We start from the raw sequence: 11209 nt of genomic DNA, 5'->3' as shown, positions 1-11209 counted from the left end.
AACTAAGAAATAGAAAAATGTCATATGGTGAGGTTGCTGAGATCTGTGATAGGAATGAATCTTCTGTCCATGAAACTGTGAAGAACAAAAGAGAAATTCATGCTGATTTTTCTGTCTCATCTTGAACTGCAAAAGTTACAGCCACAATGCATGGTAAGTGCTTAGTTAAGATGGAAAAGGCATTACATTTGTGGGTGAAAGACATGAACATAAAACACGGTCCAGTTGATGGCAACATGTGTGCCAGGAAGCACTGAACCTATGATAACACTTCAGTGAAGGATCCCCAGAAATGAGTGACACCAAGCCATTTGCTGCAAGTAAGGGGTAGTTACACAGGTTCAGAAATATGTTTTGCAATTTATTTCACACCATCACAAGAAGAAGAAGAGTGAGTAAACAGTACAATGAAATATTTTTAGAAAGGGAGAGATACACAGAGAGAGAACATTTATATACACTTTCAATGCTGTCTTTTGGAGAAACAGTTCATTCTCCAAAGCATGAGAGTTCAAACAGGAGCCAGTTAAATGTGAAGATTATCAATGGCTGCTATACTCAAAGAAGTCAGTGATTAAGTGGCCTTCATATACCTTGTAGCTTTTCTATAAGGTGTCTGTAACTTTCTTACAGAATTTTTTCAGTATCAAATATAAGAGGAGACTTATTTTAAAGTCTCTGAGGTATTTTCAATGGCTTCTGAATTACCTGTAGGGAGCTCTGACTTAGTTGTCCAGAGTTTGATAAATGTGTCTACTCTTAAATCCAAGTCGTGTTTTATATCCAAATTTATGTAAATCAAAGCTAAGTTACTTGCCCATTGTTCTGTCCAATTGTTCCTCAGGTGTGCTTTGGATGCTTTCACCCATTTTCATAGCATTCATTCTCAACCTTCATCACAGGAAGAATACACAGGATCTTGGGCAATGCATAAACATTAGGCAGGTGGAGGGCTTCATAAATGGTGGACAGAACCTCCATATCCTTCCCTCTGTGTTTCCACTTGACTCTCCAACAATGCAGCTTCGCTGAGAGAGAGTGTATCAGGGCTGGGTTAACTGCTTCTGTATATGGTACTCCTCCAATGTACTAAATTTGAGCTGTCCCATGACAGAGGGTACTAGGGAGAAGCATTTAAGAGCTTTGAGGTGCTGTTCTGGGAATATATCTTTCAGTTTCTGAATAATGTGTCCCGTTGTTGGAGCACTTACTGCTTCTTTATAGTGACTCTCAGAGGTCAGCTAGGAGATCCCAGTTTCCTTTGCTGAACTCTGCAGAGCTTCCCAGGGAGCTTCATTTGAATATCAAGTTTGATTGCTGATTGGTGACTTCCTCAAACCTAAATTCATGATAAACTGCAATCTTTTCCATCACTTCACTTACTGAATGCAGCATGGCAGTAATCTATTGGCTGCAAAGAAGGCATCAGAAGTTTGCCCCTGGAGACTTTTCCCCAAAGGCTTTTGTAAAAGATAGAACATTTTTAAGAACAACAATAGTAACAATAAAATTAAAATCTGTTACTGCGCTACAGAAGACAAATTCTTGGCCAGCTATACAGCCATTCAGTCTAATATTTGTGTCACTATCCATACCATCTTAACATAAAAAAAGTACTTATAGGAGAGGAGGTCTAGTAGAATTTCAAAAGCATCATGCCTGGGCCCTGGCCAGTTGGCTCAGCGGTAGAACGTCAGCCTGGCGTGCGGGGGACCCGGGTTCGATTCCCGGCCAGGGCACATAGGAGAAGCGCCCATTTTGCTTCTCCACTCCCCACCTCCTTCCTCTCTGTCTCTCTCTTCCCCTCCCGCAGCCAAGGCTCCATTGGAGCAAAGATGGCCCGGGCGCTGGGGATGGCTCCTCGGCCTCTGCCCCAGGTGCTAGAGTGGCTCTGGTCACGGCAGAGTGATGCCCCGAAGGGCCAGAGTGTCGCCCCTGGTGGGCGTGCCGGGTGGATCCCGGTCGGGCGCATGCGGGAGTCTGTCTGTCTCTCCCCGTTTCCAGCTTCAGAAAAATACAAAAAAAAAAAAAAAAAAAAAAGCATCATGCCTGCCTGTACCCTTGAGAACGGCAAATTTCCTGTGGTTCTTTACCCCTTTCTTCATTGTTCTGAAAGAGGACAGAAATTGTGTTGTCAAGCTCTAAAAGCAGTTGTGATCAATGGAAAAAGAACAAATTTTCTCAATTGTTTCCTAATGCAACAGACACTCCCATGACAGGCACCAATTCTGCCAACCACATATTTAAGGCACAGGAAGAGCAGAGGGTCTACAGCTTGGGGATTTCTCTGTAAGTCTAGAGTAACAACTTTCATATTGGAAGAAAATCCAATGGCCACAATGTAAGCCTGGCTACAACAATATTCCATGTTTAACCCCCACTTCTCAGTTATCATTGCGTGAAATTTTATAGCCAAAATTTCGGCATCAGCTTCATAAGGCGGGAAGCCCACAAATCTCTTTCTTACATTGTGAGATTGGTCAACAAACCTCACCAGCACGGGCAAGTGGTCTTCTCCCGCTATGTCCACTATGTCGTCAGTGATAATCAGAAAGTGGTGAGAGTCTCTCACTCCCTTGAGGGTTTCTTCCTCAAAAGCAGCTCTCGCAGATCTCTAGCATCTGCTTCTGCTGTGTTTTTGAACAGAGTGATGTGTTGCCTGCTGTTGCCCAAAGTGCTTTCTCAGAAACTCTTCACCAGAATTTATCCAGCACTCCAGGAGTGCTTTACGGCCAGGAGTAGAGACCTCTGGGATTTTCATGCACTTAATGTCCACCCAGAGGTATGTTTTTGTTTTTCCATAAGAATCAAAATTCAAATAAAGATATTAAGTATTCTGTTTTTCTTCTCTTCCAGGGTTAAAGGTAAAATTCCTTCATCTTGTTCTTTGCTCCCCTGTGCATTGTGGTTATTTATTTCTTTGTGTTTTTGCTCCTATTCAGAAGTTTTGTCAATTATTTTCTGTTTCAGTATCCTGATTTCATCTTCAGTCAATTCTTTTATTAGTTTTCTGTCTCTACTATGTGGACTGTTCAAATGACTGATAAGATCAAATACTGTTTGTATTGCATTGTCTTGAAGGACCTATAAGCACTAGCTCTACAAATCAAGAGGTCTCAAAGTGTTTGGCACATAATCAATAACGTTCATTAGGTTGATAGGGTGTTTTACCTTCTAAATCTGCTCTGCTACAATGTTCCATCCATGTCTGGCATCTGGCCAGATTCCCCAGGGGAAACTGAAGAAGGCCAGGTCCCACTGCAGCTCTGCCAAGTTCACTATCATTGCCTACCCATGGTGGCAGCGAGCTCCTCTCCCCACCTCTTCAGGGCAGTCTGCCACCTGTGGGAACTGAGGAGGGGAGCCAGGGAGGGAAGCCAGGCCAACTGGCTGGCTCAGCCTTTTCTTTTCCTTATTAATTTAAGAACTTTCACCTTTTCACATAAAGGAAGCACTGTGGCTTCTCTTTAGCATGTCTGAATTACCAGTATCACTACTCTTGCATTTGGAGGCCATTATTAAGTAAAATAAGTGTTACTTTTACACAAGTATCACAATACCACCAGGGTCCATCTGATAAGCTAGACAGTTGCTAAATGACTAAACAGACAGGAAGCGTGTACAGCCTGGTGGAGATGTTGGACAAAGGGAGGAATGACATCCCAGGTGGGACAGAGTGGACGACACGCAATTTCACCACGCTACTCAAAACGGCATGTAATGTAAAACTTATGAAATGTTTACTTCTGGAATTTTTCAATTAATATTCTCAGACCATAGTTGACTGCAGGTAACTGAAAACCAAAAATCAAAACTGTGAATATGGGTGACTACTGTAAATAGAATAGTCTTTCTAAAGTGCAAATGTGATCAGGCCATTTCCTATGCAAAGAGCCCTTCCCTATGTCTCCTACTTCCTTCGTAGCCTCATCAGTTCCAACTTCACAGCTTACACTCTGTTTCAAACAAACTCACCTACAAGCAGGTCTATAAAACTCACTGCCATGTCTCACTTCCTAGTCTCCAGTCAAGTAAATACAGCTGCCTTATCTGTCCCTTTCCCTCTCCTTTGTCCTTTGCAGTTACCTCCTAAACATTCTGCAAAACTCGGTGTTAGCATGGCTTTCCTCGGGAAGACTCAGGGACTCCAAGCAGGTGCTCCGCTGTGTGCCTCTTCAGTTCTGGACTCATGTCTACTAGAGAACTCCTCCTACTCCCCATTCTTCATATTTGTTCCCCTTAAAACTCAGAGAGTTAACATGAGTGCAGTTTTTGTTTTATTTTCTACTTTATCCCCAGGGCTTGGCACAGATGGGGTGTTCAGTAACTAAATGGATAAATAAATTACAAGTCTCGCATTATACTTAGAATGAAAGTTAGATAAGAAAGAATTATACTGTATTTTTTTAAAAAAACATATAGGGGGTATTATTGTGAAGTGAATGAGTAGGGTCAGACAGCTTGTGACTGAATCCCAATATCACTGAAAATTTGAGTAAATGACAACTATTTGTAGCTTTACTCCCTGGTAAAATAAAATAATATAGGCTGAGTATCAGGTAAATTAAAATATATATGGTCTACCGGAAAGTTCTGTCCATTTCTATCACAACAAGTTTCGACATGTAAGCACATGTTTATTTGGCGCATGTGTGCCTCTCTATTTTTATCACTTAATGTATACATACTGACATAGCAAATTAACTAAAACAAAGTTAATTCATGTTATTCTTATGTGTGAAGCAATAGTGTACCCATGGCTACTGATAAAGTTCATTTACGCCACTGTATTGTATACAAATTTCAACAAGAAAGAAATGCTACAGAAGCATGTAGAAATTTATTGAAAGTATTTGGTAAAGGTACAGTTTCTGATAGGACATGCAGAAGATGGTTCGAAAAATTCGAAACGGTGATTTTGATCTTTCTGATAAGCCACATTCTGGGCGACCATCTTTGATCGATGATGATGTTGTTAAGACCATGTTGGAGCAAGATCCTTTTCTGACAACATCGGAAATCGCAGAAAGGCTTAATTCAGCTCAGCAAACCATTTTGGACCATATTTGGAAGATAGGATTGGTGTGGAAATATATTATTTAATAAAGTTTATTGACGGCAAGGAAAATTTGTATTTTGTTTTATTCCAAAAACGGACAGAACTTTCCAGTACACCATATGTAAAATTCTCAACATGATGCCTTGCTCAAAAATATGCCCATAAACATGACTTGTATGTTTTTTTTTAATCTGTAAGAAGCACGAGGAGTAAAGTCACTAGATTAAGAAGTGCAAGTAGATAAAGATGTGAGTGAAGTGATTTTATAGCAAACTACTTGCATATTTTGAATCATAAATAGAACCTTGTCAAGTGGATAATGGTGATGTTCCCAAGCACCTTGTCCCAAATATGTAAATAACTCTTGGTACTTAAGAATAATTTATTTCCTACATTTACATTTTTTAATTTAATTTTTTCAAGTGACATATTTCAGATATTATAAACTTATTTTTAAATTATATAAAATTGTATTATTTTCCTCATTTCACTCTTTATGGTTTTACAGTATACACACAGGTTCCTAAATAATGTATTACAGAAAGTAATTTGCATACCAGGACAGAGGATAAAGTAGGCTGACTCTAGAATTGTGTGAAGATCAAGGATAATATTTTCTTTAAGTGTGATTATCTTCTCTTTTCCTTTACGGAATGTGTAGATGTGATTTTAAGTGTAGAGTTTGAGGAGGTTAAATTAAACGGAATTGCATAGAGGTGACATTAGTGAAGGTTTAAGATACACCACAATCTATTGCCTAGAATCAATCACACATGATAACAACTGATCCCACCTTTAAGTCTCTTTCTTATGCCAGTCATATTAGCAAAAACTGAAGTAAGCAAATTGCTGCTTATCAATCTGATTTTTAAAAAACTTTTTCCAATTCCAGAATAAATTAGAAATAAAACATATGCATGTATTTTCTTGGAGTGGGTTATAAAATAGTATAACATTGAAGGGCTTTCACTGAATCCAATAAAATTGAATTAAGTCTTGAATAAAAAGTCAGAAGAGCCTTTCAAAATTAAATTATTTTGATTTTTTCTGGTTCTTAAATAAAAATTTTCCTTTGAAACTTAATTTATAAATTTGTACTTTAAATAGTAGTTTGTTAAAAGGCTAAGTCATTATACATTGGAAAATTCAAAATCATTCTTATTTAGAAGCTATAAATAATATTCACTATTCTTGATCCACTAATTTTGCAGCCCTGTTTTCATCAAATGAAAAATGAAAGGCAAAACAAAGACAGTAATTTTTATTTAGAATCATTTATCTCACCTTTCATTCATTGTTCCATAACCATATTTGATCTAATCATAAATGAATCTTTATATCAGAGACAATTCCAAGTTAGTTTTCATTCATCATACAGCAACAAATAAGTTTTTTATTACATTTCTTAAGTAACTGGAAAATATAGCAGGGCTATTTTCTTCAAATACTTAAAATATTCTATTCCTCTGTAATGACTTTCCTTTTATAGACTAATGGTCTGTGAAAAGGTAAATGCAAGATTTTGTAGCAGTTAGTCCCATTTTTTTTCTCAGCCCTCCATGTACCGAGCCAGCAAGTCTGTCACAGCTATAGTAGGTTGAAAGATGGGATACCTCTCTATCCCCCACAGGGTTCACACTCTTGTTCCTATCTTTTCTCAGAATTCCTTCCCATCCTTACCACCTTGCTCAACTGCAAGTACATTCATTTCCAGTAATACTAAATGTTTCCCACCCATTCCAAGTGATTTCATTCCTCAGTTACATGTGTGCACACCATTAACTCCCCCTGAAGTAGACTTTTTTCCATCTTATCACTTGGCAAATTCAGTCTTTATGTCGATAATATTGCCATTTTAAAACCTTCATTGCCTCCCCCAAGAAGTCTTATTTTACTTCCTAATTTTTGCTTGCAATTATGCTTTGTTTATATCTCCCCTTAGCACTTTTCATATTACATTACAGTTTTTTTAATGTTAGTTTTCATTACTACACTGAAGACAGGGATTATGTCTTGTTTGCCTCATTATCTTCACCCCTTAGCATAGCATCTGGGATGATATAAACACCCAAAAAGTATTCAAATGTTGTAAGAATTAAAAGAGCCATGAGTTATAGACGTACATATATATATATATAGCTATCCCAAACTACATAACCTGGGAAAAGACATACCTAGAATCAAGCGGGGGGGGGGGGGGGGATTAATATCTGAGTCAATGGTGTTAGCGCTTGAATTTTCTTAAATCTCACAGTTAAATCATACATTCTTTAAAGAGGCTGTTTTAACTTGACATTAGGACCTATCTGAAACAACCCCACATTATACTATAGTTCTTTATATACACAAAAAACAACATAACATCATTGTTGATTCTTCTTTTTTTTTCTGCTAAACATTCCTATTTCTTTCATTCAACCAATCTGATTACATGATTTTTAGTCACTTAGCCATTATCACACTGTCAACCAAAACAAACTTTATTGTTTACTTAGAGTGCAGCAGTAAGCACTTACTGCAATATTTTAGATATGTAACATATATTCCAATCTTGACTGAGAACTATGGATTACAAATTCCAGGAAGAGTTAGGATTCTATAGAAAGGCTTTGGGAATGTTTTGGGGTAGGTTTGGGAAGGCAGAATTATTTCACTTTAATAAAGTCGTTTCCTTTTTATTGTTTTATATGTTTTATGTTTATATGCTTTGGTTGTGAAAGAATTTGCTTGGAAAACATATTTCTTTGGTAAAACTTTGAAACTATCTTTTCTGATACATTTCTTGTGATATAGTCTAAAATTGCATTCCATATTCTGAAATATTTTAATTTAAATTTTTAAAAACATTTGTAGTCACACCACATTTTCTTCATTAAGCTTACTTTAAAATAACAACTATTATGTTTCCAGTTGTACTGTTGTGGTCATCTCACACAAGTCTAACTTTTAGAGCCCAAATTCAGAACATCACATTTATTACTTCAGTATTTATTTCAGCTTGTTAAAATTTACCTTTATTTTAACATCTCAACTTGATTTACTCACAAATTTTATATTCTCTTCTTTTATGGCTAAATAAATGAATTTATTTTAAAAAGGATTAAAAATAAGTAACACTCATTGACACAGCATTAGAGCTTAATGCAGGCAAGATTATTAGGGTACTTAAATATGAATGAAGAAAATCAGATTTATATGCAAAGGAGGAAGATATTTAAAGATTTAGAATGAGGGGAGTGGTGTAATTAAAGACGGATCTTTGAAATATTAATCTATTATTAGTGAGACATTGATATAAAGAGATCAGTTAAGAAATTCTTGGTGCAGGTTAGGTGGAAAAAGATGAGACCTGGAAATGGAGTAATAATAAAATGAAATGGAAGGTTTGCATATGAAGCTATTATGAAAGAATTTCTGAGATCTGTTGATTCAGTATATAGATAAAAAGAAAAAGAGAAAAAATTAAAGACAATTCAAAAAAGTTAAGCCTGACTGCCTAATGTGTACCATTAACACAAAAAGGGGAAGCTGAGCTGTGGGAAAGACTAGAAGTTTTAGATGTACCGAGTTTCAAATGGGAGGCTATATCTAAACAATATGTGTGTGTGTGTGTGTGTGTGTGTGTATGTGTGCATACACACACACACACATATACATAAAATACATGTAATTAATAAGTATTATATTGAAACTCTAGGAGAGACTTCAGAGCTGTAGAAAATAGATGATATCTTCAAGGCAAAGAACTTATTTGGAGTAGTTGTGATGTAAAGTCTATATAGCAACTTTTTAGTGCTTTCTTCTCATAATAGACTCCAAGCCCAGCACTCTTTTTTTCTACTGAAAACAAAGCCAAATATATTATTTCCATCACCTACATGTTCTCCAGGATGCTTCTGGTGCCCTACATGGCTATCTTTAATGATCTATGTGTAATTACTGCTAACAGCTCAGTTACACCCTAATCCAGAGAATTGCTCTGAACCAAAAGCAACCACCACACTCAGAGATGTCTGGGAGGCACACAGGAACCCCTCAAAAGATGACTCTCATCTCATGACTCAGTGATGAGAAAGACGTAAAAGACTAGACAAGTAATCTCATGTGGGAAAACTACAGTACCATTTAAGCCCCTTCAGGAATTAAGCTGATGCAACAATATAACCATAGAAAATATATATATATATATATTTTTTTTTTTAAATAAATTTTTATTAATGGTAATGGGATGACATTAATAAATCAGGGTACATATATTCAAAGAAAACATGTCCAGGTTATCTTGTCATTAAACTATGTTGCATACCCCTCGCCCAAAGTCAGATTGTCCTTCGCCACCCTCCATCTAGTTCTCTGTGCCCCTCCCCCTCCCCCCAACCCTCCCCCTGTCCCCCCTCCCCCCACCCCTGGTAACCACCACACTCTTGTCCATGTCTCTTAGTCTCATTTTTATGTTCCACCAATGTATGGAATCATGTAGTTCTTGTTTTTTTCTGATTTACTTATTTCACTCCTTATAATGTTATCAAGATCCCACCATTTTGCTGTAAATGATCTGATGTCATCGTTTCTTATGGCTGAGTAGTATTCCATAGTGTATATGTGCCACATCTTCTTTATCCAGTCTTCTATTGAAGGGCTTTTTGGTTGTTTCCATGTCTTGGCCACTGTGAACAGTGCTGCAATGAACATGGGGCTACATGTGTCTTCACGTATCAATGTTTCTGAGGTTTTGGGGTATATACCCAGTAGAGGGATTGCTGGGTCATAAGGTAGTTCTATTTGCAGTTTTTTGAGGAACCACCATACTTTCCTCCATAATGGTTGTACTACTTTACAGTCCCACCAACAGTGAATGAGGGTTCCTTTTTCTCCACAGCCTCTCCAACATTTGCTATTACCCGTCTTGTTGATCATAGCTAATCTAACAGGGGTGAGGTGGTATCTCATTGTAGTTTTGATTTGCATTTCCCTAATAACTAATGAAGCTGAGCATTTTTTCATATATCTGTTGGCCATTTGTATCTCTTCCTGGGAGAAGTGTCTATTCATGTCTTCTTCCCATTTTTTTATTGGATTGTTTGTTTGTTTGTTGTTGAGTTTTATGAGTTCTTTGTAAATTTTGGAAATTAGGCCCTTATCTGAGCTGTTGTTTGAAAATATCATTTCCCATTTAGTTGGCTGTCTGTTTATTTTGATATCAGTTTCTCTTGCTGAGCAAAAACTTTTTATTCTGATGTAGTCCCATTCATTTATCTTTGCCTTCACTTCTCTTGCCATTGGAGTCAAATTCATAAAATGTTCTTTAAAACCCAGGTCCATGAGTTTAGTACCTATGTCTTCTTCTATGTACTTTATTGTTTCAGGTCTTATATTTAGGTCTTTGATCCATTTTGAATTAATTTTAGTACACGGGGACAGGCTGTAGTCGAGTTTCATTCTTTTGCATGTGGCTTTCCAGTTTTCCCAACACCATTTGTTGAAGAGGCTTTCTTTTCTCCATTGTGTGTTGTTGGCCCCTTTATCAAAGATTATTTGACCATATATATGTGGTTTTATTTCTGGGCTTTCTATTCTGTTCCATTGGTCTGAGTGTCTATTTTTCTGCCAATACCATGCTGTTTTGATTATTGTGGCCCTATAATATAGTTTAAAGTCAGGTATTGTAATGCCCCCAGCTTCATTCTTTTTCCTTAGGATTGTTTTGGCTATTCGGGGTTTTTTATAGTTCCATATAAATCTGATGATTTTTTGTTCCATTTCTTTAAAAAATCTCATAGGGATTTTGATGGGAATTGCATTAAATTTGTATATTGCTTTGGGTAATATGGCCATTTTGATTATATTTATTCTTCCTATCCAAGAACAAGGAATATTTTTCCATCTCATTGTATCTTTTTCGATTTCTCTTAACAATGCTTTGTAATTTTCATTATATAGGTCCTTTACATTTTTTGTTATGTTTATTCCTAGGTATTTTATTTTTTTTGTTGCAATCGTGAAGGGGATTATTTTTTTGAGTTCGTTTTCTAATATTTCATTGTTGGCATAGAGAAAGGCTATGGACTTCTGTATGTTAATTTTGTATCCTGCGACCTTACTGTATTGGTTTATTGTTTCTAATAATCTTTTTGTGGAGACCTTCGGGTT

At 36.8% G+C, this 11209-nt stretch overlaps 1 pseudogene; it reads right to left on the bottom strand.

Moving 5' to 3' along the window:
* Nucleotides 1-664: 664 nt before the first annotated feature.
* LOC136393912 (52 kDa repressor of the inhibitor of the protein kinase pseudogene) lies at nucleotides 665-3285 on the bottom strand (annotated as a pseudogene).
* Nucleotides 3286-11209: the final 7924 nt, after the last annotated feature.

The sequence above is a fragment of the Saccopteryx leptura genome, chromosome 2, assembly GCF_036850995.1.
Source record: "Saccopteryx leptura isolate mSacLep1 chromosome 2, mSacLep1_pri_phased_curated, whole genome shotgun sequence".
Lineage (NCBI taxonomy): Eukaryota > Metazoa > Chordata > Mammalia > Chiroptera > Emballonuridae > Saccopteryx > Saccopteryx leptura.
The sequence above is the reverse complement of the archived record's forward strand: the minus strand, read 5'-3'. Positions and strand labels throughout refer to the sequence as shown.